Source organism: Talpa europaea (assembly GCF_964194135.1).
Source record: "Talpa europaea genome assembly, chromosome: 12".
NCBI classification, from domain to species: Eukaryota; Metazoa; Chordata; class Mammalia; order Eulipotyphla; family Talpidae; genus Talpa; species Talpa europaea.
Genome location: NC_140079.1, coordinates 47926358 through 47943473, shown reverse-complemented (window position 1 = coordinate 47943473; position 17116 = coordinate 47926358). Strand labels below are relative to the sequence as shown.

Genomic DNA, 17116 nt, shown 5'->3' with positions numbered 1-17116 from the left:
GGAGCCCTCCTAGCTCCAGACCTTTTTCATCTTTACAAACTGAAACTGTCTCCGTTAAATACTACCCTTTCTCTCCCCCCTAGTACCTGGCATCGTATTTTCTGTTTGTGTGACTCCTTTTGTGCTTGCCTTATTTTACTCGCATAAAGTTAAATTTCATCCTTGTAGCATGTGTCAGAAATGTCTTTCTTTTTAAGGCTGGATAATAGTCCATTGTATGGGTGGATAGCATTGTGTTTCTCCACTATCCTTTGATGAATATGGGTTATTTCCACCTCTTGACTGCTGTGAATAAACATTGCTACTATGAGTGTAGTATGGATCTGAGTCCCTGCTGCATTCTCTTTTCAATTGTATTAAGATGTAATTGGCATACAGCGCTGTGTAAGGTTAAGGTACACAGCATGTGACTTATATAGTGAGACAATTACCACAAATGTGAAATGATTACCACAATGAACTTAGTTATTAGTACTCATCTCATATATCAATAGATACAAAAAAATTTTTTTCCCTCGTGATGAGAACTATTAGGATTTACTTTTTTTTTTTTTTTAAAGATTTATTTATTTATGCATACAAGGGCTGGGGTACAGGCCAGAGATGCGGGGGGTGAGAGGATTCACCAGAGACAGGGTGGGGAACAGAACAGGCAGACTGACTGAAACATATTGCTGAGGGGAGCAGTGAGCGAGGCAGGAGAGGTCTGCTGCACCATGTGGGTTGCTCCCTGAAGGCCCAGGATCGGGGATTGAACTTGTGCTGCAGAGGCTTCGGATTGCTTCATAGTGCAGTGCTTAACCCCTTGCGCCACCAGGGAGGCCCCTGTTAGGATTTACTTTAACAAATTTCCTGTTTCCATATAGCACTGCTGATATAGTCTTCGTGTTGGATATCACATCCCTAGTACTTACTTATCTTGTAACTGAAATTTCTGCCTCTTGACCCCTCAATCCCCAGTCCCCCACCTTTGGTAACTACAGTCTGAACTCTGTTTCTATGAATTTGGCTTTCCTTTTTCTTCTTGTTGATTCTACATAGAAATGAGAACACAGTATTTACCTTTCTCTGACTTAGTTCCCCAGAGCCCCCACTTCTGCATTATGCCGGGCCATATCTTTATTCTTTGTTTAACTTTTAAAAATCTGCCAGACTGTTCCACCATCGTTGTGGCACTTCACATCCCACCAGCAGCACATGAAGCTTTGATTTTTCCATGTCCTTGCGAACACTTGTTGCTTTCTACTTTTTTGCTAGGAGCAATCTTGATGGGGTGAAGGTGAGGCTGTCTTTGAGATATGCTGAGGTTGCTATCACTGCTATGGCCTGAGTTCGATCCCTGGCCAGGGAGCTACCCACATGGTGCAGCAGACCTCTCCTGTCTCGCCTGCTGCTCCCCTCAGCAGTGTACTTGAGTAAATACTCCTGTTCTGTTCCCCACTCTGTCTCTGGTGAATCCTCTTACTCCTTGCACCTCTGGCCTGTACCCCAGTTCTTCTATGCAAAAAAAAAAAAAAAAAAGCACCTGGTTAAGAAAGTTGGCCAAATTTAAAAAATGAATAAATAAATTAATTAAATATATGCTGAGGTGCATGTGACTCAGTGGGAGTGAGGGTTCAGGGGGACCTCTGACATTTCCCAGCCTTGAGTGGGCTTAGAGGGCACCTGACTCCAGCAGAATGGAGCACATTGGTGTCCATGCTGGAGATTGGCTTGGGCTGCCTGAAGAGTTAGAGCAGTGTCACCGGGCACAGGTAACAGCAAGGGCAGGGCGAGCTGGGTGGCCTGGATCTGAAACTGTGACTGGGTGTAGGTGGCAGGGCTGGCCCTGGTGAGGACAGGAAGAGGTAGAAAGGCCCTGGGTGATTTGGAGAACCTGTGGGGAGGAGCACATAGTGGGACTGAGGACTAGGAAGCTGGTGACACAGGATTGCTCAGGTGGCTTAGTTTTCCTGGTGTCATCAGCAGGACTTGCCCCCCTTCCCTCTCCCTAATGTACACCAGACAGAGGCCCTGAGGTGAGGGTAGCCAGGATTCTGTCCTGTAAGCTTGGGAATGTGCACAGTGAATCAGAAATGGGCAGTGTTCTCTTTGTGTCCCATGCTGAATCACAGTGACCATTGTGGGACCAGCCTGATCCTGCCTGGGACTTCATGTGAAGGTGAGGGTAGGGCGGCCTGAGGGCAGAGATAGCCACTTGCTGGGAGTTCCCAGTGGGGAGGTCATGCCCTTTGCCCAGCCTGCAATTGCCTCTCTTCCTCCTGCAGCTCCCAGTGTGAGTGGTGCTGTGTGGACTAGTGGGCATGGGGTGGCCTGAGGAAATGAACTGGGTCAGGAACTTCCTCTCCCTCCACCCCTCTTTTTAAACAGTCACTTTTCAGGGAAATTTAGCTTCCTATATGGGTCATTGTGGTTCTCCCTGAAGCAGGAGGGGGTGATTAAAGGCCTTCGCATAACATTTCTGACAGGAGCACTCAGTGAATCAAGAAGGGTTGGAGTAACAAATTCATATCTCACCCTATCATTTTCAGGTTCTGATGGTTTCCCTCCTGAATCCTCCTGGCTGCTCATTCCTCTTGGAATTAGTGGTCAGACTCATCAACCTCTTTTGCCCCCGGGAAGCTTAGGTCTATCATCTGTGCTCAGTGTCGCTGTCCTATCTGCCGGTCCCCCAAACCAAGGCTTAGGCACATTTTCTATTTTGTTGAGTGAGCAGAATTGGATGAGATTGCCAGTGAGGTGGGCTGGCTTGGTACATTCCTTTGTCGTGTCAACCTTAGAGTCTGCCTGAGGTGCAAGTCCAGCTTGCCACTCATGTTTATAAATAAAGGTTTTTTTTTTTTTTTAAAGATTTATTTATACAAGAACTGGGGTACAGGCCAGAGGTGCGGGAGGGGGTGAGAAAATTCACCAGAGACGGAGCGGGTAGCGGAACAGGCAGTCGGACTGAGGACTCTGCTGAGGGGAGCAGCGAGCGAGGCAGGAGAGGTCTGCTATGCCATGTGGGTTGCTCCCTGGCTGGCTGGAATTGAACCCTCGCTGCTGAGGCTGCAGACAGCTTCACAGTGTGGCACTCCACCCACTGTGCCATTGGGGAGGCCCCTAAATAGAGGTTTTTTTTTTTAAGATTTATTTATGCATATAAGAACTGGGGTACAGGCCAGAGTTGCAGGGGTGAGAGGATTCACCAGAGACAGAGCGGGGAGCAGAACAGGCGGATCTTCTGAAATACACTGCTGAGGGGAGGAGCAGGCGAAACAGGAGAGGTCTGCCACACCATGTGGGTTAGCTCCCTGCATGGGGATCGAACTCATGCCGCAGTGGCTGTGGCTAGCTTCATAGTGCTGAGACTTAACCCCTTGCGCCACTAGGGAGGCCCTTAAAGTTTTATTGGGATGCAGCCCTGAAAATCTGAGACACTGATTCTTCAGCCCTTTACCGAGGAACCCTGCCAGCAAGGTTACAGTGTTAGAGAGTGTGACCTAAGGCCTCTGCGTGTGCAGAACATGCTGTCCTACATGAAGCTCAAACCTTGACTTCTGGGTCCCTATGCTGGGTCCTGGAGCCCTGAGCCCTGACAGATGGCCTGCCACTGAGACTTTGTGGGGGTTCTTTTACTCTAGCCCATCCATTTCTCTGAGGCAAGTCCTAGGGGGCAGTGGTTGACTCACGGTTGGTGGTCAACTAGATAAATGAAGCCTCTAGCAGGAGGGCAACCACTCTAGGATGGCCTGCCCTCTCAATTCCTGCAGACATGAGTGCTGCCTCCTGGTGCAGGTCCCTGGGTTTCCCAGGAGCTTTTCTCAGGCTTAACATCCAGCCTGGCACAGTATCCAGCAGCTGTTTTTTTTTCTTGGTGCCCTGTTGATGAACTCTGAAAGCATAGGCCCACAGCTTGGACAGAAAAGACTCCCCTTTTCTCCTCCCACCCCCCACCGTGGCCTCCAGTTCCTCTGGGGCCCTGGCACAGCCCCTTCTGGCCATTGTGTCTCTGAGGGGGATTGTGCCCAGTAAGGGCTACCTCCATGGTGGTCTTTCAAATGTGTGCTTTCTGGCATGGGGAATGACCATGGTAGTGATTATAGGCAAGTCTCTGTAGTGGGTAGTAGCGTCTCCCACTCCTCAGTAGTGAGTGTGCATATACTTGTGGCAAGGGCCACCTGTAGATAGATTCAGTGAGATGCCAGTGATTGAGCCCCCCAGTGAAGGGTTTCTTGGGCAGACCTCTCCAAGGGGCTATGATTTCTGGTTCTATCAGCAGAGATGGCATGATTTGGCTATCCTTATTTTTCCATGTTGCTTTTCCCTTTTCAGAATTGGGTGGGCTATAGTACTGACACAGGTGAGGTGCAGATTGACACTGCGGGGGACGTTCTGAGAGTGGGAGTAACATGCAGGGGATGTCCCAGGAGGGGGATTTCAGAGGATGTCTGACTTGAGGTGGGGCAGGTCCTGCCCCTGGTCACACTATTTTTGGTGTCAGACACTTGCTCACCTGTTTGTGCCCGTGAAATGTGCTGGACTCACAGTGGGGCAGAACCCCAACACTGGTCACATGTGTCCGTATTGTCTATAGCCTGTTCTGGGGTTGAGACTGTCCTGACTCCCTGATCTATACACAGGGCCTCATGTGTATTTAGAGCCACTTGAGTCTGCAGTGTGTGCCTGCTCCCCCTGACTAGACGTGGAATGGTATTGAGGATTCAGTGGTGGCATCTGATCTAGAATGTAAGATAAATGATCCATGGTCCCTGGCCCTTTCTGCTCTTACCACTCCCACTTAGTGTCTCTGTGGGGAGCAGTCCCTCTTGTCTCTGAGCAGACTAGATTAGTGGACCCTGATTGAACCTGCCGCATGAGGGTGGAGCCTAGGAATGTGTCTGCCTGCACCTAGGCACGCAGGGCATGGCTCACTAGCTATTAAGCAGACATTGGACTGATGCCCTGCTGATGCACAGGCGCGAGGCTTTGGGTCCCTTTCTTCCCCAGGGGTGGGGAGTGGTCCCTCAGGGTCCATGCCTCAGAACCCAATTGCACTTCTCCGTGGGTCTACACATGACTCTTGCTGCCTGCCTCTCTTCTGCCTGATCTTGGTCTGTTGAGTGTGAATTCTCTGATCCTGGACAGGAATTGACAAATTTGTGACCTCTGGGCACAGCTTGGCCTCATGAATAGCTTATCTGAATGGACATGGCTCCTGCCTCTGTACCACTTCTCAGGGCTCCCAGTGGGACCCAGCATTCAGGGGTGAGTGTAGTCATGTTGCACGTGAGGGTGGAAAAGCTCGGGGGTGGGTGTTAACAAACAGATCACAGCAGGACACAGGACATGGGACCTATGCCTAGGGTTATGTGGCAGGATGCCTGGCATTGACCATGCGGGGGTTGGTTCTGAGCCAACTTGCAGAACTGGGGAGGCTGTCTCTGCTGCCCCACACTCATGTTGGTTCAGTGGGCTTAGGCACACAGGTTCTATGTGTCTGAGCTGATGTCCTGTCAAGGTATAGGGCAGGCCATGTTCTGTTTTTTTTTAATATTTTATTTTATTTTTGCTTAGAAGATCTAGGATATAGGCCAGTGGTGTGGAGGAGGCGGATGAGAGGATTCACCAGACACAGAGTGGGGAGCAGAACAGGTGGATCTACTGAAATGCACTGCTGAGGGGAGCAGTGGGTAAGACTGAGACAGGAGAGGTCTGCTGCGCCATGTGGGTAGCTCCCTAGCCAGGATCTTACTCATGCTGCCATGGCTGGTGATAGCTTGATAGTGCTGAGACAAACCCCTGCACCACCAGGGAAGCCCCACAAAATCACATCTTAAAAACAGAAGGGTGGATTTGTTCAGCCCAGAGGGCCAGATCTTCAACTGAGTCTCCCACCCAATCTAGCCCACCCCCTTGTACTGCCTTGGCACAGGTATGTGTATTCTTTGGGCTCAGTGGCTTCCTGACCTGCCCTCTCAGACTCCTTATCCCAGATGGAGCAGGGGAGTGAGCCAATGGGCTGTGACAGGTAGAGTAGCTATGAAATCTGGATATCCCTTACCTTTGGCCAGGCAATAGCTAGACCCCAGGTAACCAAACCTATGTGCCAGCCCACAAGTGTGACCTTAACACTGGACTGCAGGGTCCTGAGTAAAGAGTAATAGTCCCTGAGCTCTGATCCCATGTGCAGGCTGCAGGGCTCCCTGGAGAAGGGATTTTCTCTCACTCGAAGAAGAAGTGGAATTCTGGCTCCGGGTGTGTATGTGTGGGGAGGGCTTATACCCCAGGAGGCCCGGGAGACCCTTTCTTGAGGTTGCTAGGGTTGTTGGTGGGCAGGCTGGCCAGGGCACTTGGCACCACTGAGCCTGAGCTTTAGGAAACGTAGGTGCTGCGTCAGTTCTCTGTGCTGGAATGCTTTTCCTTCTGGTTTCATGGCCTCTTCCTCTGTTCCTGGAGAGCCATGGTCTCCTTCCATGTTCCCCAGCACTCATTGTGTTCCCAGGGCTGTGCTCCTGTTCCTCCAGGGCCCTGTTGGCATGCAGAGAACTTTGCAGATTAACACAAAGTGGGGCTGAATCTGTGTGTCCTTTGTCCAGCTCACTCTTATGATCTGTTCTATCCTCTGCCTGAGGGCCAGCGTCCTCCTCCTGCCCATTCTATAGCCCAGCTCCTGTTAGAGCTCTGCCAGTGGCTGTGAGTGTCCTGGGAGGCCCTGAAAGTGTGTCAGTTCTCGCCCCCCTTCGCTGTTCTCCAGCTCTGCTAGATCCTTTTCCAAAAATAAAGCCTGCCACCTCCTTTCACCCACATTATCCGGGTTCTCACCACTGGTGGTGGTGCTTCCTCCCAAGCTGCCTGGAGCAACGGCATGCCCCCGGGATAGGTTGTGCAGCTGGATGCACTCCATCCCTGTGGGCTTGGACCTGGTATGTTATACTGATTTCACCCTTTTCTTCTTGAGCTGGATTCCCCTTTTATCAGGTAAAACCTGCTGCAAAGTGCCACTTTACATATATATATATTTTTTAGGATTTATTTATTTACATATACAAGAACCTGGATACAGGCCAGAGGTGTGGGACGTGAGAGGATTCACCAGAGACAGAGTGGGGAGAAGAACAGGTGGATTGACTGAAATACACTGCTGAGGGGAGCAGTGGATGAGTCAGGAGAGGTCTGCTGCACCATGTGGGTAGCTCCCTGGCCGGCTGGGGATTGAACCTTTGCTGCAGAGACTGCAGATAGCTTCACAGTGCTGTGCTTAACCCCTTGCGCCAACCAGGGAGGCCCCAAAGTGCCACTTTATAAAGCAGAAAACAGACTGCTCCCTGGGGGCCAGGTAGTTCTATGCTTAGCCCCTGCCGTTGCGGGTGGGAGTGTGTGAGTGCGGGGTATGAGGGGAATCTGACTCTGCCCAGGAATTGGTGGCCCTCCTTGAGTTCCTGGTCTTATGGGGTCCTAGTCAGTAACCCCTACTCCAGGGTACTCCTAGCCCCTGCAGCCTGTCTCTAGTGGAATGCCCTGGATGGCAGCATGGGCTGTTTGCTGGAGCCTAGGCCTGTGTCCTTAACCCAGTCTTGTCAGGCTGCTGAGTGGTCTCCAGGGAGGGGCTTTAGGATTTGGCATTTATGGTCCCGAACTTTCCTGACTGAGTCAGCTCAAAAGCAAAAAGAGGAAGGTCAACAGGTTTCCTTGCAGAACTCTTACCATGTTCCACACCATGCCTTGCTTCTCTGCCCTGCAATTCGTGATGTGGCTGTAGGGTGTTCTAGTTGTCTCCATGCCGCCCTGCCTTCTCAGCCTCTTTCGTTTTCTTCCTACAAAGCTGGGGTTTTGGAAAGTACCATGCTAAGTATTTGAATGTCCTCCGTGGGGTATTTGATCTTTTGATTCTGAATATCTGATCCTCATTTGGCAGTAATTTTTGTGTGTGAGGAAAGTAAGCTGTTCAGAATCTAAGGTAAACTTACCTCCTGGTTCTGTTGGCCCCACCGTCCCTGCACACCTCACAGAATGCCCGCTGTTCTTCCCTGCTACCTGTACCCTTTGCCCCCCTTGTCGTACATCCCCTCCTGACTCACTCCTGTCACACCCACAACCCTGGGAAAGCACTTCATCAGCATAGATGGCTCTTGTTTGTGGCCACAGATCCTGGAAGCCTCTATACCCACAGGCCTCATTACCCGAGGGTGGCTGTATCTGTTCCCTGGGTCCTTCGCTGTACACAGGGATCCTCAGGGGATACCTGCTACATATGTGACAGACGTGGGACACAAGCATGGCAGTCATCTTATTTTGCTTGAAGGAGCACTTACTATTCTTATCATGACACTTTATCACTTTCCTGAATGTCAGTATGGTTTTGGGAAGAATTTTTTGGCTTTGATGGCTTGTCATTTTGGGAGCAAGGCTATCCCATTAGCTGTCACTGGTGGAGCCTCTAGTGTGCCAGACACTCCCCCTCCCTTTCCACCCCCGAAAAAACACCCCACCACCCCCTCCTTCTTCTGCCAGCATCCTTTCTCCCTACCATCATCCTCTGCAACTGATCTGTTACTGTGGCAGTCACATGGCCATTGTGACCGCTGTGCTGCCAGTAGGGGTTGAGGATGTCACCTAACTAGCACCCTACTTAGCCTTCGAAAGGAAAGAACCTGTTTTCATTTTACAGTGCAGTCCCAGAGCCAGCGTCCCCAAGGGCACATGCTGATGGAGGGAGCAGGGTCTCCCTGACCCTGGCAACCAAGCCCTCTTCTGGCATTAGTGTGGCTGTTTTTGTAAAGAATGTTGGCAATGCTTTATTTTCTAGTGTTCAGAAACAGGACCCAAGTGAGGCCACGTGTGTGACAGAGCAGGTCTGTGCTCTTCTGTAGCCATGTCCTTTCTGTAGCCTAGTGAGTAAGCTAGCTGCCATGCAGGGTAGAGCCAGAGAGACCCTGTGTCTCTATTAGGTCACATGGCTTTTGTTTTATTATTATTATTTTTTTAAGACTTAATTCATTTTTACACAAGAGCTGAGGTACATGGGCCTCCCCGGTGGCGCAGCGGTTGAGCGCTGGGTTGCGAAGCTGCCCGCGGCCTCTGCGAATGCCGGTTCGATCCCCGGCTGCTCCCCGGCCACCGGAGGAGGGTCCCACATGGCGCGCAGACCTCTCCTGCCGCCCGCTGCTCCCCTCAGCAGTGTACTTCGGTCCTTCTGCCTGCTCTGCTCCCCGCTCTGGCTCTGGTGAATTCTCTCACCCTCCCGTGCTTCTGACTGTACCCAGTGCATGTATAAACAAACAAACAAATAAATAAATAAAAAACATGCCTCTACTAAAAAAATAAAAAAAAAAAAAAAAAAAAAGAGCTGAGGTACAGGCCAGAGGCGTGGGAGGGTGAGAAGATTCACCAGAGACAGAGCGGGGAGCAGAACAGGCAGACAGACCGAAATACATTGCTGAGGGGAGCAGCAGGTGCGACAGGAGAGGCCTGCCGTGCCATGTGGGAATCTCCCTGGCCGGCCGGGAATCAAACCCGCACTGCAGAGGCTTTGGACAGCTTCACAGCGCTGCACTCAACCTGCCGTGCCACCAGGGAGGCCCTATTTTTTTTTTTTTTAAGATTTATTTATTTAGGGCCTCCCCCGTGGTGCAGGTGGTTGAGCACAGCGTTGTGAAGCTGTCCGCAGCCTCTGCAGCGCAGGTTCAATTCTGGCCCGCCGGCGAGATACCCACATGGTGGGACAGACCACTCCTGTCTTGCCCGCTGCTCCCCTCAGCGGTGTATTTCGGTCAGTCTGCCTATTCATTTCCCTGCTCTGTCTCTGGTGAAACCGCTCACCCTCCTGCACACCTGGCCTGTACCCTGGTTCTTGTATGCACGAATAAATGCATCTTAAAAAAAAGATTTATTTATTTATGTTCTTGTATGCATGAATAAATAAATCTTAAAAAAAGAAAGATTTATTTATTTATGCATACAAGAGCTAGGATACAGTCCAGAGGTGTGGACGGTGAGAGGATTCACCAGAGACAGAGTGGGGAGCAGAACAGGCAGATCTACTGAAATACACTGCTGAGGGGAGCAGCGGGCGAGTCAGGAGAGGTCTGCTGCGCCATGTGGGTTGCTCCCTGGTCAGGGATTGAATTCGTGCTGCAGAGGCTGTGGACTGTTTCATAGGTTGCGTCTTAACCCCTTGCGCCACCAAGGAGGCCTCTGTTTTATTATTTTTTGAAGATTTATTTTATTTATGCATGCAAGAACTGGGGTATAGGCCAGAGGTGTGGGGAGGTGCACTGCTGAGGGGAGCAGCAGGCGAGTCAGGAGAGGTCTGCTGTGCCATGTGGGTTAGCTCCCTTGCTGGGGATCGAATTCATGCTGCAGTGGCTGGCGATAGCTTTTTAGTGCTGAGACTTAACCGCTATGCCATAAGGGAGGCCCAGTCACATGGCTTTTACGTGGTACAAGCAAGGCTGGTTTTCCCCCAGCTATGGTTCAGTGTGGAGGAAGGTGCCCTGACCTAGACTGTGAGGGAGGGGTGTGGAGGCCCCAAGTTAACCAGACCCTGTATCCTGGTCAGTTCCGTTTTCCTGGCTAGGAAGTCCAGAAAGGGTGTGGGTGGTGCTGCACCATCTCCTGCTGACATATGACCAGCAGGGCGGAACAGCCTATCTTCCTAAGTAGATAGACCACTGTCTTCCTCTGGCTGATGTGGACTGGAGTCCTGCCAGCTCTACTTATGCGATGGCACAGATGGTAAGCTTCTCTTGAAGTGTCATTTCAGGCCTGAAATAAAATGGTTCTCAGGACTTGGAGTTGATGAGTAGGAAGGCAGGAGACTCATCTTTCCTCCCTGATGTTTGGTGGAGTGGTGTTTGGCATCTGGAAAGCTGGATCATGGCCACAGTGAGAGGCTGGCTTCATGGTGCCCCTTATACAGATGTACTTTTAGGAACCTTGAAATGATGGTTTCTTGCATCTGACCTGTTTTTGTTTATCTGGAGCCCAGAAAGTTGAAAATACCAGGCATGGTACACCCATCGGATCTCACCTGAAAGCAGCTGAGCCAATGTGGTCCCACTTTCCTGGCCCCTGCTTCCTCACAACACACTGCCGGTTCCTGAGCTTGGCAGTCACTCTGAATCGTGCTCTGAGATCCGGAGCCTGTCTTATTCAGAACTGCAGCCGGGGTTGGTGTGGAGCCAGTGCTGGGGCCTCTGTTGCATCCAGAGGAGGTGCTGCACGAGGCTGTGGCTGCCTGCAGACGTGCCACACAGCACACACAAGGCACAGCTGGCATTCATGGCTGGTGTGTTCTGGTATCTCCTTGGTGGTACCAAAAGGTGCCTCCTTGAATCCTGGCGAGTTTGGGTTGAGTGTCCTGGGATGCAGGCATGATCTTGAGCCTCAGTCGTCCCCCTGCCCCCCTTGGAAGAAAGAAGCTGGTCATACCTGTTGGAAGGTTGAGGGGGACTGAGTGGAACATTGAAGCAAGCATTGAAGCAAGGGCCTCTTATGATTCATCATTGCCCCTTGGAGAAGAGGTGGGACTTGATGCATCTCCATGCCTGTCCAAACCTTCCCACCATAACCCCAGTGTACAAGCATCTGCCCTGTGGGCAGGAAGCAGATGCACCAGAGTGGTCCTCTCGGAGTGACTGCCTGAGCTTGTGGCCCTCTGCCAACCTTGCAACCCACATCAGGTCAGTAGGGCAATGCAACAGCCAGGTTGTGGCCAGAGTAGGGGAAACAGAGAGCTGGGGCCAGTTTGCCCACTCCCACCCCAGTGGAGACTCCCGAAGGGACTTGACTTCTGCTAACTCAGCTTGGGGATGGGATCCCTACTTCCCTCCCCAGTAGGGTTGTAGGCATGTGACCAGCTTCTGTTTGGCGCCTTTCACCCCTCTCCCTCTGCTATAAAGGGAGTTGGACACTCCTCCCATACAGGAGCCTGCTTCCTAGAAGATTCCATGGAGTCCTGAGGATGGAGGGACAGAAGTGTGACTGTGGGGGTGGGTCTTTGTGGGGGTGGGACTGTGGTACTGGGTACTCAGGCAGACACTATACCCATTTGATGGGGCCACAAGTGAGTGGGAACAGCAAGGCCCTCCACCTCCCACCTGGCTCTCCTGGTCTGTGCCCAGTAACCTAGGGCAGTGGTTGAGGAGCATATGGTGCTGACCTGCCCCCCTTTGGACATACTTAGGCCTGGCTTTTCCTTAGGTCTCTGTTTCCCCTGTCCTTCCAGGCTCAGCTCACTGCTTCCCCCAAGGGTCCCCTTGTGTCACTCTGTTGTTCACTCTGAAACTGTACCAAGGGGCCCCAAGTGGGCAGGGCCATGTTTGCTTTGTTGGCCTCTGAGTTATCCCCCCACCCTACCTGGGCCCTGGGTTTTTCGGTGTACTATAGTACCTGCTGCCTTCATGCCTGACTTTCAGATCCCAGGTATGGTGATTTTGAGATGGCACCTGCCAGATGTACTGACAGAATTGTTGAGGCACTGCCTGTTCTGAAGGTGGAAGAGTTGTGAGGATTTTAGCTCTGAAGGCAGAGAAGGTGCTAGAATATGCAGTTACCTGTAACTGGCTACCAGATTGCTGGTGAATGAATGCTGTTACTTGTGTGGGGCCTCGTCGGACTTGAACTGGGCAGAGATGGGGCCTTGGTAACTTCCTTTCTGCCCTGAGTGCCAAGCAGTCAAGTAGGGAGGAGGCTGCAGTAAGTAGAAAGACCTGTGTGGTCTTTGTGTACCACCTGTCTGGAATGGACTTCTGGTAATTGATTCCTGTTTACCACTACCTAGTCAGAGGTAGATGCACTGTACTGTGTCCTTAGGCCACCGATGAGGGTCTCTGGTGTTGTCCCCTTGTGCTGGGTGATTCCTACAAGTCAGGAAGTCACGGCAGGGTCCTTGATCCTTTCTGGGCATGGATTCCTCTCAGATATCTAAAATACTTAGATTTACCAAGGAGATGCACTACCAGGAGAGTGTGTGACGTCACATATGTGATGAAGTCTGTTCTGCTCCCCACTCTGTCTCTGGTGAATCCTCTCACCCTCACACTTCTGGCCTGCACCTCAGTTCTTGTAGGCATAAATGAATTTAAAAGAACTAAAAGATTCAATGTGATGTGGGTAATTCAGTGTGATATGAGTGCTGGCAAATGTGCAGGGTGACTGGACAGTGGGAGAACTGAAAGAGCTTTTGCTCTATCTTGAAACAAAGGGCCTCTGGACGGCAGAATTCTTTCTTCCTCTGTGGACCTTGTCTTTTTTCCTCTATTGGACAAGACGTGACGTATAGAGGGTAATCTGCTTTAGTCAGAGTGTACTGATTTAAATGTTAATCTCATCAGAAGTGCTTTCATTCCACTATCCAGACTGGTGTTTGACCAAACTATACTGAGTATTGTGGCCCAACCAAGTTGACATGTAAAAATCACACTACCAGGCCTCCCTGGTGGTGCAGGGGTTAAAGTCTCAGCACTATGAAGTTATCGCCAGCCACTGTGTCATGAGTTCGATCCCTGGCCAGGGAGCTGACCCATATGGTGCAGCAGACCTCTGCTGTCTCACCCGCTGCTCCCCTCACCAGCATATTTCAGTAGATCCGTCTGTTCTGCTCCCCACTCTGTCTCTGGTGAATCCTCTCACCCCCGCACTTCTGGCCTACACCCCAGTTCTTGTAGGCATAAATAAATTAAAAAAAAACAAACTAAAAAAAAAATCACACTGCCAACAGAAGGCATGATGGAGTGCAGGAGTGCTCCTGCTTACGGTGGGATTCTGAGAATGGCAGAGATGGGAACCACTGCAGAACTGTAGATGGTGGGACTGAACCCACTGCATGGGGAAGAGGAAGATGAACAAAGGCAGAGTGGTCCTGTATGGCTCGAGTGGGGTACCTCAGAGCCACAGCCACCTCCAGGCATGCAGCCGGCTGGAATGCACACTGTGGTTCATCAGTCACACCAGTCAGCTATGCACATGCTCTAGTTAAAAAAATAAAAAAAGGGACCTGTGTTAGCCAAAACGCCAACGCCCTAAATGTTGGAAAACCTGAGAGTTTCCTCCTGGTTTCTGGGGCATCAGCTTTCAGGCAAATATACAATACTTCTCTTGCCACTTTGAATTAAGATCAGTTGCTTTTATTTTCAGGCAAGTGACAAAACATTCTGGAGAAAGGCAGCTGGCAGTTTCAGACTCTGGTTATTCCTGCTTTTAGGGCAAGCTCTCCCCCACCAGGGTCTGTAGATATGGGACATTGCACATTGTGATCCTATTTATGGGGGAATGCAGGCACTCAGGAAGAAATTCATGCCCAAGTGACAGAGGGGCCTGCCCCTCTTGTACTTGGCAGGGTCCCCATTTTGAGTGTATATTTTGCTGTCCATGAGCAGATGGCCTTGAGCTTGGTTCTTCCTCTGCAAGAAACTGGCCCTGATCTTCAGGAGTCTCCACTGTCAGACTCTGGAAGGTGAGTGGTTGCTGAGCACCTGCAGAGCGCTGTGAGAGGCAGTGTGGCTGCCTCACTTGGCCAGGGTAGTTAACATTTCTTGTGGGCTGTTTAAGCTGGGAGATGGCCATCTTTTGGGGAGCAGTAGATTGGTGACTCTTATGTGTAAAAGGATCCAGGTGACAGTGACTTGTGTGGAGAGGTGGCCTGGTACAAACCTTGATCATGGGTCACCTGCCTGGGCATTGGACATGTTTCTCAGAAGAGCGAGCGGTGGGGCAGTTGAGGATACTCTTCCTGCAGATGTCCTCTGGGCACCTGGCCATGGTCAGTGGGGCTGGGCTCACCACTGGTGGGCAGCGGTCACAGGGCCCCAGCCCGGTAGGGGTGAAGCAGGCTGAAGGCCCATTCTGTTTGCCTGGGTGAGAGAGGACCTGGTTATTCCCAAGACTGACACTGGGCTGGTTGCAGACCAAGTCAGGTCCAAAGGGTTCTTGCACTGTTGTGATGAAACCTGAGCACTTGGCAGGAGGTCCTTCTCATCTGCAGCAGAATCTCAGTCAGATTAGGTTCTGTCTCTCAAAAGGTTAACATTATGCTTGTTTTGTGGAAACACCTTTGTGGCAGAGCCACAGTGACCCATGGTGGGTACTTCTGAGACACGTAGTTGTTAACTGGGGCCTACATTTGAACCAGCTACTGCAAGCTTCACCCTGACCCACAAGAGGTAGTGTGTGAGCATGGTCTGTTGGAGGCTGTTATTACCTGGAGGCTTTGCTGGGGCTGGCAGGTGAACAGGCACTGGACTTGGAGCACATGCCCGAGGTGACCAGCTGAACCATCACCAAGTTGACCTGGGCCTGGATTGCTGGTTATGCTATGTGTGTGAAAGGGGCACAGGAGAGGACCCTTTAGGTGGCCACTGACTAGAGGCCATGGAGTTGGTGGGGGGGTGCTAGGTGTGTACTGACTGGGTTCACAGGGTGGAGCAGGTCAGGTGGGCACTGGCTGGAGATGGTGGGATTTGGGAAGGGTGGATCAGGCCCTGAGGGAAGAGTTCAAAATCTCGCCCAGGACTCTTTTTTTTTTTTTTTTTCTCTTTTTTAAAGATTTATTTATTTTATTTTTAAAAAAAAAATTTTTTTTTAAGATTATTTATTTATACAAGCACTGGGTACAGTCAGAAGCGCGGGAGGGTGAGAGAATTCACCAGAGCCAGAGCGAGGGGCAGAGCAGGCAGAAGGACCGAAGTACACTGCTGAGGGGAGCAGCGGGCGGCAGGAGAGGTCTGCGCGCCATGTGGGACCCTCCGGTGGCCGGGGAGCAGCCGGGGATCGAACCGGCACTGCAGAAGCTGCGGGCAGCTTTGCAACCCAGCGCTCAACCACTGCACCACTGGGGAGGCCCACGACTTATTTATTTATGCTTACAAGAACTGGGGTACAGGCCAGAGTTGCGGGGTAGGTGAGAGGATTCAGCAAAGAGAATGGGGAGCAGAACAGGCATATCTACTCAAATATACTGCTGAGGGGAGCACTAGGAGAGCCAGAAGAGGTCTGCTGCACCATGTGGGTTAGCTCCCTGGCCACTGGGGATCGAACTTGTGCTGCAGGGCTGCTGATAGTTTGACAGCGGTGTCTTTAACCCCTGTGCCACCAGGAAGGCCCCCTCTGTTGGCTTCTTTAAGGTCTCTCTGAGAGTGGGGAGAGGTCAAGAGCTCACCACCCTGAGGTCAGTTCGTTCCTAGATTGGGACTCTGGAGTACTGAAATTGATCCAGGGCAGAACTACCAGTCCCTTGTCCCTGGTGTGTGGTTTGGGGATCCATGCCTGGGCTTGTTCCCTCCCACAGTGGGGGAGGCCATGGGCCTCCCCGGTGGTGCAGCGGTTGAGCGCTGGGTTGCGAAGCTGCCCGCAGCCTCTTCTGCAGCGCCAGTTCGATCCCCTGCAGCTCCCCGGCCACCAGAGGAGGGTCCCACCTGGCGCGCAGACCTCTCCTGCCGCCCGCTGCTCCCCTCAGCAGTGTACTTCGGTCCTTCTGCCTGCTCTGCTCCCCACTCTGGCTCTGGTGAATTCTCTCACCCTCCCGCGCTTCTGACTGTACCCAGTGCATGTATAAACAAAACAAACAAACAAATAAATAAAACATGCCTCTATAAAAAAAAACTATAAAAACAAAAAAACACAGTGGGGGAGGCCAACACAGAAGGTCCAAGATTCAGCCCTGCTCCCATGGGGCCAGAGGGGGCTGATTCCACTGCAGGCTGTGTGCATGTGCAGGGCAACTTCTTTTTCTATTTGAGGAAAGACAGATGGAGAGCTGGTATAGTAATGAAAGAAGGGCTGACCCTGGCAGGGTTATGGGGTTCAGAGGCAGAAGGTTGATGAGCAGGACAGCCATGTACCCTGGAAGCAGACCTGGGACATGGTGGAGAGGGTGCTCAGAGGAGAGCGGAGCAGAATTCATGGAACAGAACTATTTCAAGGGTCATTTGTGTTTCACTAAAAGCTTGGATAGACGGTGAAGTGGAGGTAAGATGAAATTGATGACAGCTTTACTGCGTGGGGCTGGTCTTCATGCAAGCTTGGGATTAGTCTTGCTGGTAGAGACCCCACCTGCCTTGTGACCATGGGAGCCCTGGTGTCTGAGTAGCTGAGGATGGGAGTGGTTTGTAATGGAAGCTGCCTGGCTGTCAGCCCT

General features: G+C 51.4%; 1 protein-coding gene across 1 annotated transcript in view; it reads left to right on the top strand.

The window, feature by feature from the left end:
• The window catches only part of ELL (elongation factor for RNA polymerase II), a gene marked incomplete at its 3' end in the record, with an annotated part of 59975 nt that overhangs the window by 9238 nt on the left and 33621 nt on the right, over positions 1–17116 (top strand). The gene's annotated exons all lie outside the window — the stretch shown is intronic.